The sequence below is a fragment of the Symsagittifera roscoffensis genome, chromosome 2 (genome assembly GCF_963678635.1).
Source record: "Symsagittifera roscoffensis chromosome 2, txSymRosc1.1, whole genome shotgun sequence".
NCBI lineage: Eukaryota > Metazoa > Xenacoelomorpha > Acoela > Convolutidae > Symsagittifera > Symsagittifera roscoffensis.
The window spans coordinates 34,722,657-34,740,799 of record NC_087063.1 but is presented as its reverse complement, the minus strand read 5'-3'; the positions used below and the strand labels follow the sequence as shown (position 1 = coordinate 34,740,799).

The 18,143-nt window shown below is 33.4% G+C and overlaps 1 protein-coding gene across 8 annotated transcripts in view; it reads right to left on the bottom strand.

Moving 5' to 3' along the window:
• LOC134840740 (alanine--tRNA ligase, cytoplasmic-like) overlaps positions 1 to 18,143 on the bottom strand; it is a 155,808-nt gene that overhangs the window by 30,472 nt on the left and 107,193 nt on the right. The window lies entirely within an intron of this gene.

Here is an 18,143-nt window from a genome sequence, read left to right as displayed (position 1 = left end):
AAACCCTATTACTTTCACTTTGCTCTTAAATACCGAGATTCAACTCGGTCAAAAAAAATGATTTACCACTTTTAACGCAAAGCGATTAAACTAACAAGACAAGAAACAAAAATCAAAAGCCTTATCAATCACACCTTCGAATCACATATCACACTTCAACAAACGAAAAACAGAGCGACATTTAAATCAGACTGCAATTAAGGAGGATTGAATCATAATTGAGGCGTAAAAGCAAAATCACCAACCCCATAACTTGCATTTCAGGTCTGAGATTCAACTATGTTAGAAACTACTGATATGTGACATCAAAACTGATATTTGACTCATAATTCAAAACACTCATCTTAAGACACTTTGGTAAAATTACAACTTACCACTTTGATATCAACTTTTAAAGCAGATTCTTCGAGGGAAATCAAACAAAACATTTTCAATCAGTTTTATTTCGGCATCAAGGGTCAGACCTTCGCATCAAGCATCACGAAACCTAACAAACAAAAAGCGAGTCAGATACGTACAAAAAAAACCTAAGAACCTGCAAATAGCCATTTTTTAGAACTCGATTCAACAGTGGACACAAACGATAGGATTAAACTTACAAGTTTGATCACAAATCATTCACCAGAAAGATCAAATCAATCGCCAAAAATAATAAAAACAGTGGTTTCAGCATCACATCAATCACTCCTTTGCTTCACACATCATAAACGAATTTAAAAAAGCAGAACGATACTGTGCGAAGAATTATCGATAGTAGTCTTAAAACAAACAGCCAAAAATGAGGCTCGAAGTCAAAACTTACAGCAAAAATCACAAAAACAAACCTCATAACTTCCACTTCAATACTGAGATTCAAGTATGTTACAAATTACTGTTTAGTCGCTTTGAACACTAAGCAATTTAACAAAACTGACTAATGTGAATTAAAACACCCATCTGAAGCTTATTTAAAATGACCACAAGTTCACACTTTGATATCAAAAGCTTAAGCATTTACTTCAGGAAAAATCAAACCAACACTACTGAATCAGCTATTTTTTTTAGACCTCATTCAATTTGGACACAAACAAAACGAGTGACTTAGGCTTACATGTTTGATCCCATATGATTCACTCGAAAGCTCAAATGAAAACGCGAAACAGAAAAAATCTGCACAGTTTCAGCATCAGGGATCATACCTTCGCATCAAACGTCATCAACCAACAGAAAATGAAAATAAGGGAATACAGTACGAAAAAAAAGCGGATTGTTACCTCATATCAGTCAGCAACTAAGGAGGGTGGAAGTCATTATTTACCCCAGAAAATCACAATAACAGACCCCATAACTTCCACTTCAAAACGGAGACTCAGGTGGGTTATAAATTACTGATTAGCCGCAATAAACACTAAGCAACTAAATAAATGTGACTAAAACAACGTTGAACACACATCTGAAGCTTTTTCAAAATGACCACAATTTCACAATTTGATATCAAAAACTTTAACATGTACTTCAAGAGATATCAAAAACAGAATTTTGTATCAGTTTTTTTTTCAACATCATTAGTCAGACCTTCGAAGCAAAACAAACAAGAAATAGCGAGATATTGCAGAAAATGGACCGCATTAACCATCAAATAGCTATCTTTCACAACTCAATCCATATTGGAAAAACGAAACCATTGACTTAGGCTTACAATTTTGATCATAAATGATTCACCTGAAAGCTCAAACAAATACAAACTAGAAAGTAATCGAGAAAGAAACAGTACAGTTTAAGAATAATGAATCAAATCTTCGCATCAAACTTCATTAACCAATAGAAAACGAAAACAGAGCAATACAGTACGAAACAGAAGCAAGATTCGTACCTTAAATGAGACAGCAACTAAGGACGCTCGAAGCCATAACTTACAGCACAAACTCCCAATTTCAAACCCTATATTTTCAACTTCTTGTCTTAAAAACTGAGATTCAACTACATTACAAAATATTAATTACCGCACGAAACATTAAGCATTTAACTATAACCCGAAAGACAGAAATCAAAAATCAATAGCGTAATGAATCATAACTTCGCATCATACACCAACAAAAAGAAATACAGAGTAACACTTCGAACAAAAATGAATCAGCAGTCGCTGATTTAAATCATACTACATTTAAGGAGGATTGAAATCATAATTTGTGACGTGGAAGCAGAAAAACCAACCCCATAACTTCCATTTCCGGTCTGAGTTTCAACTATGTTTCAAATTACTCATGTACAACATCAAAAAATAAGTAATCAAACTTGATATGAATTTCTTCACTAGATTCTTCAAGGTGAATCAAACCACAAGTTTTCGATCAGTTATATTTCGGCATCAAGGGTCAGACCTTTGCATCAAGCATCACTCACCTGACAAAAAAAGTGAGATAAGTACAAAATGAAACGCATCAACCTTCGAATAGCTATTTTTTAGAACTCGATTTAACATTTGAAACAAACGATAGGATTAGAATGACAAGTTTGATCACAAATAATTCACCAGAAAGATCAAATGAAATCGCGGAGCAGAAAAAAAATCAGCACAATTTTAGCATCATGGATCACACCTTCACATCAAACATCAGAAACCAATAGAAAACGAAAAAGGGAAATACAGTATGAAAAAGACCTTGGATTTTTAACTAAAATCAGACAGCAATTTCCGACGCTTCAAGCACTAATTTACAACAAAAAAGTCCCAATTTCAAACTCTTTTTCTTCCATTTTGGTCTTAAAAACCGAGATTCAACTCTGTCAAAAAAAAATGATTTACCGCATTTGACACAAAGCAATTAAACTAACAAGACAGAAAACAAAAATCAATAGCCTTATCAATCACACCTTCGAATCACATATCACACTTCAACAAAAGAGAAACAGAGCAACATTTAAATCAGACTGCAATTAAGGAGGATTGAATCATAATTGTTTCGTAAAAGCAAAATCACCAACTCCATAACTTGCATTTCAGGTCTGAGATTCAACTATGTTAGAAATTATTGATATGTGACATCAAAAGTGATATTTGACTCATAATTTAAAACACTCATCTTAAGACTCTTAGGCAAAATTATGACTTACCACTTTGATATCAAATTCTTAAGCAGATTCTTCAAGGGAAACCAAACAAAACGTTTTCAATCAGTTATATTTCGGCATCAAGGGTCAGACCTTCGCATCAAGCATCACGAAACGTAACAAACAAAAAGTGAGTCAGATATGTACAAAATAAACCTAAAAACCGTCAAATAGCTATTTTTTTGAATTCGATTCAAGAGTGGAAACAAACGATAGGATTAGAAATAAAATATGATCAAAAATGATTCACCACAAAGATCAAACAAAATCGCGAAAAAGAGCAAAAAAATTTGTAGAGTTATAGCATCATGAATCGTACCTTCACATCACGAACCATAATCGAACAAAAACCAAAAAAAAACATTACACCACGAAAAAAAGAGTGGATTTTGAGGGTTGAAATCATAATTTGTGACGTGGAAGCAGAAAAACCAACCCCATAACTTACAGCACAAACTCACAATTTCAAGCCCTATATTTTCAAGTTGTCTTAAAAACTGAGGTTCAACTACATTACAAAAAACTAATTACCGCATGAAACACTAAGCTTTTAAGCAAAGTCCCAAAAGAGAGAAATCAAAAATCAGTAGCGTAATGAATCATAACTTCGCATAACGCATCATACACCAACAAAAGGAAATACAGAGTAACACTTCGAACAAAAACGAATCAGCACTAAATCATACTGCAATTAAGGAGGAATGGAATCATAATTTGTGACGTGGAAAAAGATAAACCAACCCCATAACTTCCATTTCCGGTCTGAGTTTTAACTATGTTTCAAATTACTCATAAACAACATCAAAAATTCAGCTATCAAGTTTTTTTGAATCATAATTTAAAACCCTCAACTGAGGATTTTTTGGCAAAATTACAGCTTAACACTTTGATATCAAATTCTTCAGCAAATTCTTCAATGGAAATCAAACCAAAAGTTTTCAAACAGTTATATTTCGGCATCAAGGGTATTCTTCTAGCAGATTTAGATCAGTAGCAGATTTTGGAGGGAGAAAGGACGCCTTTCCCGGGAATTTGAATTCTTGATCGCCCATAGGGGCGGATCTAGGATTTTCTCGAGGAGGGGTGAGGGGTGGGGGGAGGTTTGCGGGCGGCGGATTTTCAAAAAATTTTGAAAAATCTGTCGACCTTTTTATTGTCAATCATACTGCAATTAAGGAGGATTGAATTCATAATTTGTGACGTGGAAGCAGAAAAACCAAACCCATAACTTCTATTTCCGGTCTGAGTTTCAACTATGTTTCAAATTACTCATGTACAACATCAAAAATTAAGTAATCAAATTTGATATCAATTTCTTCAGCAGATTCTTCAAGGTAAATCAAACCACAAGTTTTCGATCAGTTATATTTCGGCATCAAGGGTCAGACCTTCGCATCAAGCATCACTCACCTGACAAAAAAGTGAGATATGTACAAAATGAAACGTATCAACCTTCGAATAGCTATTTTTTAAAACTCGATTTAACATTTGAAACAAACGATAGGATTAGAATGACAAGTTTGATCACAAAAATTTCACCAGAAAGATCAAATGAAATCGCGGAGCAGAAAACAAATCAGCACAATTTTAGCATCATGGATCACACCTTCGCATCAAACATCAGAAGCCAATAGAAAACGAAACAGGGAAATACAGTATGAAAAAGAACTTGGATTATTAACTAAAATCAGACAGCAATTTCCGACGCTTGAAGCACTATTTTACAACAAAAAAGTCCCAAATTCAAACCCTATTACTTCCATTTTGGTCTTAAAAACCGAGATTCAACTCTGTCAAAAAAATGATTTACCGCATTTAACACAAAGCGATTAAACTAACAAGACAGAAAACAAAAGCAATAGCCTTATCAATCAGACCTTCGAATCACATATCACACTTCAACAAAAGAAAAACAGAGCAACATTTAAATCAGACTGCAATTAAGGAGGATTGAATCATAATTGTGGCGTAAAAGCAAAATCACCAACTCCATAACTTGCATTTCAGGTCTGAGATTCAACTATGTTAGAAATTATTGATATGTGACATCAAAAATTGACTCATAATTTAAAACACTCATCTTAAGACTCTTAGGCAAAATTACAACTTACCGCTTTGATATCAAATTCTTAAGCAGATTCTTCAAGGGAAATCAAACAAAACGTTTTCAATCAGTTATATTTCGGCATCAAGGGTCAGACCTTCGCATCAAGCATCACGAAACGTAACAAACAAAAAGTGAGTCAGATATGTACAAAATAAACCTATAAACCCTCAAATAGCTATTTTTTGAATTCGATTCAAGAGTGGAAACAAACGATAGGATTAGAATTAAAAGTTTGATCAAAAATGATTCACCAGAAAGATCAAACAAAATCGCGAAAAAGAGCAAAAAAAATTTGTAGAGTTATAGCATCATGAATCGTACCTTCACATCACAAATCATTATCGAACAAAAACCAAAAAAAAAAAAAACAACACGAAAAAAAGAGTGGATTTTGAGGATTGAAATCATAATTTGTGACGTCGAAGCAGAAAAACCAACCCCATAACTTACAGCACAAACTCCCAATTTCAAGCCCTATATTTTTAGGTTGTCTTAAAAACTGAGATTCAACTACATTACAAAATACTAATTACCGTATGAAACACTAAGCTTTTAAACATAACCCAAAAGAGAGAAATCAAAAATCAGTAGCGTAATGAATCATAACTTCGCATCACGCATCATACACCAACAAAAGGAAATACAGAGCAACACTTCGAACCAAAACGAATCAGCACTAAATGATACTGCAATTAACGAGGAATGAAATCATAACTTGTGGCGTGGAAGCAGAAAAACCAACCCGATAACTTCCATTTCCGGTCTGAGTTTTAACTATGTATCAAATTAGTCATAAACAACATCAAAAATTAAGCAATCAAGTTTCTTTGAATCATAATCTAAAACCCTCGTCTGAGGATTTTTGGCAAAATTACAGCTTAACACTTTGATATCAAATTCTTCAGCAGATTCTTCAATGGAAATCAAAACAAAAGTTTTCAACCAGTTTAATTTCGGCATCAAGGGTCAGACTTTCGCATCAAGCTTCACTCATTCTGACAAAAAAAGAGATATGTAAAAAATGAAACTTTTCAACCTTCGAATAGCTATTTTTTAGAACTCGATTCAACAGTGGAAGCAAACGATAGGATTAGAATGACAAGTTTTATCACAAAAAATTCACCAGAAAGATCAAATGCAATCGCGAAGCAGCAAAAAAAATCAGCATAATTTTAGCATCATGGATCACACCTTCGCATCAAACATCAGAAACCAATAAACGAAAAAAAATAAAAACACAGTATAAACAGAACTTGGATTGATAACTTAAGTCAGACAGCAATTTAGGACGCTTGAAGCCATAATTTACAGCAAAAATTACCAATTTCAAACCCTATTACTTCCATTTTGGTCTTAAAAACCGAGATTCAACTCTGTCAAAAAAAAATAGGTTTACCGCATTTAACACAAAGCAATTAAACTAACAAGACAGAAAACAAAAAATCAATAGCCTTATCAATCACACCTTCGAATCACATATCTCACTTCAACAAAAGAAAAACAGAGCGACACTTAATTCAGACTGCAATTAGGGAGGATTGAATCATAATTGAGGCGTAAAGACAAAAGCACCAACCACATAACTTGCATTTCAGGTCTGAGATTCAACTATGTTAGAAATTACTGATGTGACATCAAAAATGATATTTGACTCATAATTTAAAACACTCATCTTAGGACTCTTTGGCAAAATTACAGCTTAACACTTCGATATCAAATTCTTAAACAGATTCTTCAAGGGAAATCAAACAAAAAGTTTTCAATCAGTTATATTTCGGCATCAAGGGTCAGACCTTCGCATCAAGCATCACAAACCTGACAAACAAAAAAAGTGAGATCTGTAGAAAAAATGAAACGTATCGACCTTCGAACAGCTATTTTTTAAAACTCGATTCAACAGTGGAAACAAACGATAGGATTAAACTTACAAGTTTGATCACAAATCATTCACCAGAAAGATCAAATCAATCGCCAAAAACAGTAAAAAAAAAAACAGTAGTTTCAGCATCACATGAATCACTCCTTTGCTTCACACATCATCAACGAATAAAAAAACAGAGCGATACTGCGCGAAGAATGATCGATAGTAGTCTTAAAACAAACAGCCAAAAATGAGGCTCGAAATCAAAATTTACAGCAAAAATCACAATAACAAACCCCATAACTTCCACTTCAATACTGAGATTCAAGTATGTTACAAAATACTGATTAGCCGCATTAAACACTAAGCAATTAAACAAAACTGTGTAAAATAAAAATGAACTCGCATCTGAAGCTTTTTCGAAATGACCACAATTTCACAATTGGATATCAAAAACTTTAGCATAAACTTCAAGAGAAATCAAAACAGAATTTTGCATAATTTTTTTTCAACATCATTAGTCAGACCTTCGCATCAAGCATCACAAACCAAACAAACAAACAAAAACGAGCGAGATATTGTACAAAACGGACCGTATCAACCATAAAATAGCTATCTTTTAAAACTCATTCGATATTAGAAAAACGAAACAATTGACTTAGGCTTACAAGTTTGATCAAAAATAAATCACCCGAAAATTCAAACAAAAACATAAGCAAGAAAGTAATCGAGAAAGAAACAGTACAGTTTAAGAATCATGAATCATACCTTCGAATCAAACATCAATAACCAATAGAAACCGAAAACAGAGCAATACTGTACGAACAAAGCAGGATTGGTACCTTAAAAAAAGACAGCCACTAAGGAGGCTTGAATCCATAACTTACAGCAAAAACTCCTAATTTCAAAGCCTATATTTTCAACTGCTTGTCTTAAAAACAGATTCAACTACATTACAAAATATTATTTACCTCATGAAACACTACGCATTTAAACAAAACCCGAAAGACAGAAATCAAAAACCTATTGAATGATAACTTTGCATCACGCATGATACACCAACAAAAGGAAATCCAGAGTAACCCTTCCAACAAAAACAAATCAGCATTCTCTGATTGAAATCATACTGCAATTGAGGAGGATTGAAATCATAATTTGTGACGTGGAAGCGAAAAACCAACCCCATAACTTCCCTTTCCGGTCTGAGTTTTAACTATGTTTCAAATAACTCATGTACAACGTCAAAAATTAAGTAATCAAATTTATTTGAATTATAATTCAAAACCCTCGTCTGAGGATTTTTTGACAAAATTTCAGCTTTGCACTTTGATATCATATTCTTCAGCAGATTCTTCAAAAGAAATCAAGCCAGTAGTTTTCAATCAGATATATTTCGGCTTCAAGGATCAACTTCGCATCAAGCATCAACCACTTGACAATAAAGCGAGATTTGTACAAAATGAAACGTATCAACCTTTGAATAGCTATTTAATAGAACTCGATTCAACAGTGGAAACAAACGATAGGATTAGAATGACAAGTTAAACGACGAATAATTCACCAGAAAGATCAAATGAAATCGCGGAGCAGAAAAAAAATCAGAGTTTTAGCATCATGGATCACACCTTCGCGTCAAAGATCAGAAATCAAAAGAAAACGAAAAAGAGAAATACAGTATGCAAAAGAACTTGGATTGTTAACTTATATCAGACAGAAATTTAGGACGCTTGAAGCCATAATTTACAGCAAAAAATCCCAATTTCAAACCCTATTACTTCAAGTTTGGTCTTAATTACTGATATTCAACTTTATCAGAAAAAATGATTTACCGCATTTAGCACAAAGCAATTTAATTAACAAGACAGAAAACAAAAAATCAATAGCCTTATCAATAACACTTTCGAATCACATATCACACTTCAACAAAAGAAAAAGAGAGCAACATTTAAATCAGACTGCAATTAAGTGTGGCGTAAAAGCAAAATCATCAACCCCACTAATTGAATTTCAGGTCTGAGATTCAACTATGTTAGAAATTACTGATATGTGACATCAAAAAGGATGTTTGACTCATAATTTAAAACACTCATCTTAAGACTCTTTGGCAAAATTACAGCTTACCACTTTGATACCAATCAATTCAAAAGATTTTAATCAGTTGTATTCCAGCACCATGGGTCAGACCTTCGCACCAAGCATCACAAACCTGACAAACAAAAAAAGCGGGATATGTAGAAAACTGAAACGTATCAACCTTCGAATAGCTAATTTTCAGAACTCGACTCAACCGTGGAAACAAACGATAGGATTAGACTTACCAGTTTGACCACAAATTATTCACCAGAAAGATCAAATGAAATCACGAAACAGAAAAAATCAGCACATTTTTAGCAAAATCATTTTAAGCAAAATTAGCACATTTCAGGTCTGAGATTCAACTATGTTAGTAATTACTGATATGTGACATCAAAAATTATATTTGACTCATAATTTAAAACACACATCTTAGGACTCTTTGGTAAAATTACAGCTTACCACTTTGATATCAAACACTTAAGCAGACTCCTCAAAAGAAATCAATTCAAAAGATTTCAATCACTTATATTCCAGCATCATGGGTCAGACCTTCGCATCAAGCATCACAAACCTGACAAACAAAGAAAATGAGATATGTAGAAAAAATGAAACGTATCAACCTTCGAACAGTTAATTTTCAGAACTCGACTCAACCGTGGAAACAAACAATAGGATTAGACTTACCAGTTTGATCACAAATGATTCACCAGAAAGATCAAATGAAATCACGAAACAGAAAAAATCAGCACATTTTTAGCAAAAATATTTTTTAGCAAAATCAGCACATTTCAGTTCTGAGATTCAACTATGTTTGTAATTACTGATATGTGACATCAAAAACGATAGTTGACTCATAATTTAAAACACACATCTTAAGACTCTTTCGTAAAATTACAGCTTACCATTTTGATATCAAACACTATAGCAGACTCCTCAAAAGAAATCAATTCAAAAGATTTTAATCAGTTATATTCCAGCATCATGGGTCCGACCTTCGCACCAAGCATCACAAACCTGACAAACAAAAAAAAGTGAGATCTGTAGAAAAAATGAAACGTATCAACCTTCGAACAGCTATTTTTTAGAGCTCGATCCAACAGTGGAAACAAACGATAGGGAGACTTACAAAATTGATCACAAATGATCCACCAGAAAGACTAAATGAAATCGCGAAACAGAAAAATCAGCACATTTTTAGCATCATGGATCGTACCTTCTCATCAAATAAGATAAACCAAAAGAGAACGAAAACAGAGAAGCACAGTACGAAAAAAAAATTGGATTGTTACTTAAGTCAGACAGCAACTAAGGATGCTTGAAGCCATAAATTACAGCAAAAACAAAATCAAAATATCAAACCCTATTACTTCCAATTCTGGTCTCAAATACTGAGATTCAACTCTATCAAAAAAAATTGATTCACTGCATTAAACACAAAGCAAATAAACTAACGAGACGGAAAAAAAATCAATAGCCTTATGAAACCTACCTTTGAATCAAACATCACCAAAAGAAAAACAGAGCAACACTTCAAACAAATTGAATCAGCATTCGCTTATTTCAATCAGACTGCAATTAGCGAGGATTGAACCCATAATTGTGGCGTAAAAGCAAAATCACCAATCCCATGACTTGCATTTCAGGTCTGAGATTTAACTATGTTAGAAATTACTGAATGTGACATCAAAAAGGATATATGACTCATAATTTAAAACATTCATCTTAAGATTCTTTGGCAAAATTACAGCTTACCACTTTGATACCAATCAATTCAAAAGATTTTAATCAGTTATATTCCAGCATCATGGGTCAGACCTTCGCATCAAGCATCACAAACCTGACAAACAAAAAAAAAGTGAGATATGCTGAAAAAATTAAACGTATCAACCTTCGAACGTCTATTTTTTAAAACTCGATTCAACAGTGGAAACAAACGATAGGAAGACTTACAAGTTTGATCACAAATGATTCACCATAAAGACTAAATGAAATCGCGAAACAGAAAAAATCAGCACATTTTTAGCATCATGGATCGTACCTTCATCAAATAAGAAAAACCAAAAGCAAACGAAAACAGAGAAACACAGTAGGAAAAAAACTTGGATTGTTAACTTAAGTCAGACAGCAACTAAGGAGGCTTGAAGCCATAATTTAAAGCAAAAAAAAATCAAAATTTCAAACCCTATTACTTCCAATTCTGGACTTAAATACTGAGATTCAACTCTATCAAAAAAAAATGATTCACCGCAGTAAACACAAAGCAATTAAACTAACAAGACGGAAAACAAAAATCAATAGCCTTATGAAACATACCATCGAATCAAACATCACCAAAAGAAAACAGAGCAACACTTCAAACACATTGAATCAGCATTCGCTAATTTCAATCAGACTGCAATTACTTGTGAGTGCAATATTATGAGGATTGAACTCATAATTGTGGCGTAAAAGCAAAATCACCAACCCCATAGCTTGCATTTCAGGTCTGAGATTCAACTATGTTAGAAATCACTGATATGTGATATCAAAAAGGATATTTGACTCATAATTTAAAACACTCATCTTAAGATTCTTTGGCAAAATTACAGCTTCCCACTTTGATACAAATCAATTCAAAAGATTTAATCAGTTATATTCCAGCATCACGGGTCAGACCATCGCATCAAGCATCACAAACCTGACAAACAAAAAAAAGTGAGATCTGTGGAAAAAATGAAACGTATCAACCTTCGAACAGCTATTTTTTAGAACTCGATTCAACAGTGGAAACAAACGATAGGAAGACTTACAAAATTAATCACAAATTATTCACCAGAAAGACTAAATGAAATCCCGAAATAGAAAAAATCAGCACACTTTTAGCATCATGCATCGTACCTTCTCATCAAATAAGATAAATCAAAAGAGAACGAAAACAGAGAAACACAGTACGAAAAAAAACTTGGATTGTTACCTTAAGTCAGACTGCAACTAAGGAGGCTTGAAGCCAAAAATTACAGCAAAAACAAAATCAAAATATCAAACCAATTTACTTCCAATTCTGGTCTCAAATACTGAGATCCAACTCTATCAAAAAAATTGATTCACTGCATTAAACACAAAGCAATTAAACTAACAAGACGGAAAAAAATCAATAGCCTTATGAAACATACCTTCGAATCAAACATCACCAGAAGGAAAACAGAGCAACACTTCAAACAAATTGAATCAGCGTTCGCTGATTTCAATCAGACTGCAATTAGCGAGGATTGAACTCATAATTGTGGCGTATAAGCAAAATCACCAACCCCATGACTTGCATTTCAGGTCTGAGATTTAACTATGTTACAAATTACTGAACGTGACATCAAAAAGGATATTTGACTCATAATTTAAAACATTCATCTTAAGATTCTTTGGCAGAATTGCAGCTTACCACTTTGATACCAATCAATTCAAAAGATTTTAATCAGTTATATTCCAGCATCATGGGTCAGACCATCGCATCAAGCATCACAAACCTGACTAACAAAAAAAGTGAGATATGCAGAAAAAAGGAAATGTAGCAACCTTTAAACGTCTATTTTTTAGAACTCGATTCAACAGTGAAAACAAACGATAGGAAGACTTACAAGTTTGATCACAAATGATTCACCAGCAAGACTAAATGAAATCGCGAAACAGAAAAAACAGCACATTTTTAGCATCATGGATCGTACCTTCTCATCAAATAAGATAAACCAAAAGAAGACGAAAACAGAGAAACACAGTACAAAAAAAATTGGATTGTTACCTTAAGTCAGACAGCAACTAAGGAGGCTTGAAGCCAAAATTTACAGCGAAAAATCAAAATTTCAAACCCTATTACTTCCAATTCTGGACTTAAATACTGAGATTCAACTCTATCAAAAAAAAAATGATTCACCGCAATAAACAAAGCAATTAAACTAACAAAAGAGAAAACAAAAATCGATAGCCTTATGAAACACCTTCGAATCAAACATCACCAAAAGAAAAACAGAGCAACACTTCAATTAAAGTGAATCAGCATTCGCTGATTTTATTCAGACTGCAATTAGCGAGGATTGAACTCATAATTGTGGCGTAAAAGCAAAATCACCAACCCCATGACTTGCATTTCAGGTCTGCGATTTAACTAGGTTAGAAATTACTGAATGTGACATCAAAAAGGATATTTGACTCATAATTTAAAACATTCATCTTAAGATTCTTCGGAAAAATTACAGCTTACCACTTTGATACCAATCAATTCAAAAGACTTTAATCAGTTATATTCCAGCATCATGGGTCAGACCTTCGCATCAAGCATCACAAACCTGACTAACAAAAAAAGTGAGATATGCAGAAAAAAGGAAATGTAGCAACCTTTAAACGTCTATTTTTTAGAACTCGATTCAACAGTGAAAACAAACGATAGGAAGACTTACAAGTTTGATCACAAATGATTCACCAGCAAGACTAAATGAAATCGCGAAACAGAAAAAACAGCACATTTTTAGCATCATGGATCGTACCTTCTCATCAAATAAGATAAACCAAAAGAAGACGAAAACAGAGAAACACAGTACAAAAAAAAATTGGATTGTTACCTTAAGTCAGACAGCAACTAAGGAGGCTTGAAGCCAAAGTTTACAGCGAAAAATCAAAATTTCAAACCCTATTACTTCCAATTCTGGACTTAAATACTGAGATTCAACTCTATCAAAAAAAAATGATTCACCGCAATAAACAAAGCAATTAAACTAACAAAAGAGAAAACAAAAATCGATAGCCTTATGAAACACCTTCGAATCAAACATCACCAAAAGAAAAACAGAGCAACACTTCAATTAAAGTGAATCAGCATTCGCTGATTTTATTCAGACTGCAATTAGCGAGGATTGAACTCATAATTGTGGCGTAAAAGCAAAATCACCAACCCCATGACTTGCATTTCAGGTCTGCGATTTAACTAGGTTAGAAATTACTGAATGTGACATCAAAAAGGATATTTGACTCATAATTTAAAACATTCATCTTAAGATTCTTCGGAAAAATTACAGCTTACCACTTTGATACCAATCAATTCAAAAGACTTTAATCAGTTATATTCCAGCATCATGGGTCAGACCTTCGCATCAAGCATCACAAACCTGACTAACAAAAAAAGTGAGATATGCAGAAAAAAGGAAATGTAGCAACCTTTAAACGTCTATTTTTTAGAACTCGATTCAACAGTGAAAACAAACGATAGGAAGACTTACAAGTTTGATCACAAATGATTCACCAGCAAGACTAAATGAAATCGCGAAACAGAAAAAACAGCACATTTTTAGCATCATGGATCGTACCTTCTCATCAAATAAGATAAACCAAAAGAAGACGAAAACAGAGAAACACAGTACAAAAAAAAATTGGATTGTTACCTTAAGTCAGACAGCAACTAAGGAGGCTTGAAGCCAAAATTTACAGCGAAAAATCAAAATTTCAAACCCTATTACTTCCAATTCTGGACTTAAATACTGAGATTCAACTATCAAAAAAAATTGATTCACCGCAATAAACACAAAGAAATTAAACTAACAAGACGGAAAACAAAAATCAATAGCCTTATGAAACACCTTCGAATCAAACATCACCAAAAGAAAAACAGCAACACTTCAATTAAAGTGAATCAGCATTCGCTGATTTTATTCAGACTGCAATTAGCGAGGACTGAACTCAAAACTGTGGCGTAAAAGCAAAATCACCAACCCCATGACTTGCATTTCAGGTCTGAGATTTAACTATGTTAGAAAATACTGAATGTGACATCAAAAAGGATATTTGACTCATAATTTAAAACACTCATCTTAAGACTCTTTGGCAAAAATAAAGCTTACCACTTTTATATGAAATATTTTAGAAGACTCCTCAGAAGATTTCAATCAGTTATATTCCAGCATCATGGGTCAGACCTTCGCATCAAGCATCAAAAACCTGACAAACAAAAAAGTGAGACCTGTAGAAAAAATTCAACGTATCAACCTTCGATCAGCTATTTTTCAGAACTCGATTCAACAGTGGGAACAAAGATAGGATTAGACGTACAAGTTTGATCGCAAATGATTCACCAGACAGATCAGTTGAAATCGCGAAACAGAAAAAATCTGCACATTTTAGCATCATGGATCGTACCTCCGCATCAAATATTATAAACCAAAAGAGAACGAAAACAGAGAAACACAGTACGAAAAAGAACTTGGATTGTTAGTTTAAGTCAGACAGCAACTAAGGAGGCTTGAAGCCATAAGTTATAGCAAAAAATCAAAATTTCAAAACATTTTACTTCCAATGCTGGTCTTAAAAACTGAGATTCAACTATCAAAAAAAATTGATTTACGGCATTAAACACAAAGCAATTAAACTAACAAGACAGAAAACAAAAATCAATAGCCTTATGAAACATACCTTCGAATCAAACATCATACATCAACAAAGGAAAAACAGAGTAACACTTCAAACAAATTGAATCAACACTCGCTGATTTCAACCAGACTGAAATTAGCGAGGATTGATCTCATAACTGTGACATAAACGCAAAAATCACCAACCCCATAGCTTGTATTTCAGGTCTGAGATTCAACTATGTTAGAAATCACTGATACGTGATATCAAAAATGATATTTGACTTATAATTTAAAATACTCAATTTAAGAGTCTTTGGCACAATTGCAGCTTACCACTTTGATACCAATCAATTCAAAAGAATTTAATCAGTTATATTCCAGCATCATGGGTCAGACCTTCGCATCAAGCATCACAAACCTGACAAACAAAAAAAGTGAGATAAGTAGAAAAAATGAAACGTATCAACCTTCGAACAGCTATTTTTCAGAACTCGATTCAACAGTGGAAACAAACGATAGGAAGACTTACAAGTTTGATCACAAATGATTCACCATAAAGACTAAATGAAATCGCGAAACAGAAAAAATCAGCACATTTTTAGCAGCATGGATCGTACCTCCGCATCAAATATTATAAACCAAAAGAGAACGAAAACAGAGAAACACAGTACGAAAAAGAACTTGGATTGTTAGTTTAAGTCAGACAGCAATAAGGAGGCTTGAAGCCATAAGTTATAGCAATAAATCAAAATTTCAAAACATTTTACTTCCAATGCTGGTCTTAAAAACTGAGATTCAACTATCAAAAAAAATTGATTTACGGCATTAAACACCAAGCAATTAAACTAACAAGACAAAAAACAAAAATCAATAGCCTTATGAAACATACCTTCGAATCAAACATCATACATCAACAAAGGAAAAACAGAGTAACACTTCAAACAAATTGAATCAACACTCGCTGATTTCAACCAGACTGAAATTAGCGAGGATTGATCTCATAACTGTGACATAAACGCAAAAATCACCAACCCCATAGCTTGTATTTCAGGTCTGAGATTCAACTATGTTAGAAATCACTGATACGTGATATCAAAAATGATATTTGACTTATAATTTAAAATACTCAATTTAAGAGTCTTTGGCACAATTGCAGCTTACCACTTTGATACCAATCAATTCAAAAGAATCTAATCAGTTATATTCCAGCATCATGGGTCAGACCTTCGCATCAAGCATCACAAACCTGACAAACAAAAAAAGTGAGATAAGTAGAAAAAATGAAACGTATCAACCTTCGAACAGCTATTTTTCAGAACTCGATTCAACAGTGGAAACAAACGATAGGAACACTTACAAGTTTGATCACAAATGATTCACCAGAAAGACTAAATGAAATCGCGAAACAGGAAAAATCTGCATAATTTTAGCATCATGGATCGTACCTTCTCATCGAATAAGATAAACCAAAAGAGAACGAAAACAGAGAAGCACAGTACGAAAAAAAACTTGGATTGTTACCTTAAGTCAGACAGCAACTAAGGAGGCTTGAAACCATAAGTTACAGCAAAAAAAATCAACATTTCAAACCCTATTACTTCCAATTCTGTTCTTAAATACTGAGATTCAACTCCATCAAAAAAAATTGATTCACCGCAGTAAACACAAAGCAATTAAAATAACAAGACAGAAACCAAAAATCAACAGTCTTATGAAACATACCTTCGAATCAAATATCACCAAAAGTAAAACAGAGCAACACTTCAAACAAAGTGAATCAGCATTCGCTGATTTCAATCAGACTGCAATTAGCGAGGATTGAACTAATAAATGTGGCGTAAAAGCAAAATCACCAACCCCATGACTTGCATTTCAGGTCTGAGATTTAAGCTATGTTAGAAATTACTGAACGTGACATCAAAAAGGATAATTGACTCATAATTTAAGACACTCATCTTAAAAATCTTTGGCAAAAATAAAGCTTACCACTGTGATATCAAATACTTTAGCAGACTCCTCAAAAGATTTCAATCAGTTATATTTCAGCATCATGGGTCAGACCTTCGCATCAAGCATCACAAACCTGACAAACAAAAAAAGTGAGATCTGTAGAAAAAATGAAACGTATCGACCTTCGAACAGCTATTTTTTAAAACTCGATTCAACAGTGGAAACAAACGATAGGATAAGACGTACAAGTTTGATCACAAATGATTCACCAGACAGATCAATTGAAATCGCGAAACAGAAAAAATCAGCACATTCTAGCATCACGGATCGTACCTCCGCATCAAATAACATAAGCCAAAAGAGAACGAAAACAGAGAAACACAGTACGAAAAAGAACTTCGATTGTTAGTTTAAGTCAGACAGCAACTAAGGAAGCTTGAAGCCATAATTACAGCAAAAACAAAATAAAAATACCAAACCCTATTACTTCCAATTCTGGACTTAAAAACTGAGATTCAACTATCAAAAAAAAATTGATTTACGGCATTAAAAACAAAGCAATTAAACTAACAAGACAGAAAACAAAAATCAATAGCCTTATGAAACATACCTTCGAATCAATCATCATACATCACCAAAAGAAAAACAGAGCAACACTTCAAACAAATTGAAACAGCATTCGCTGATTTCA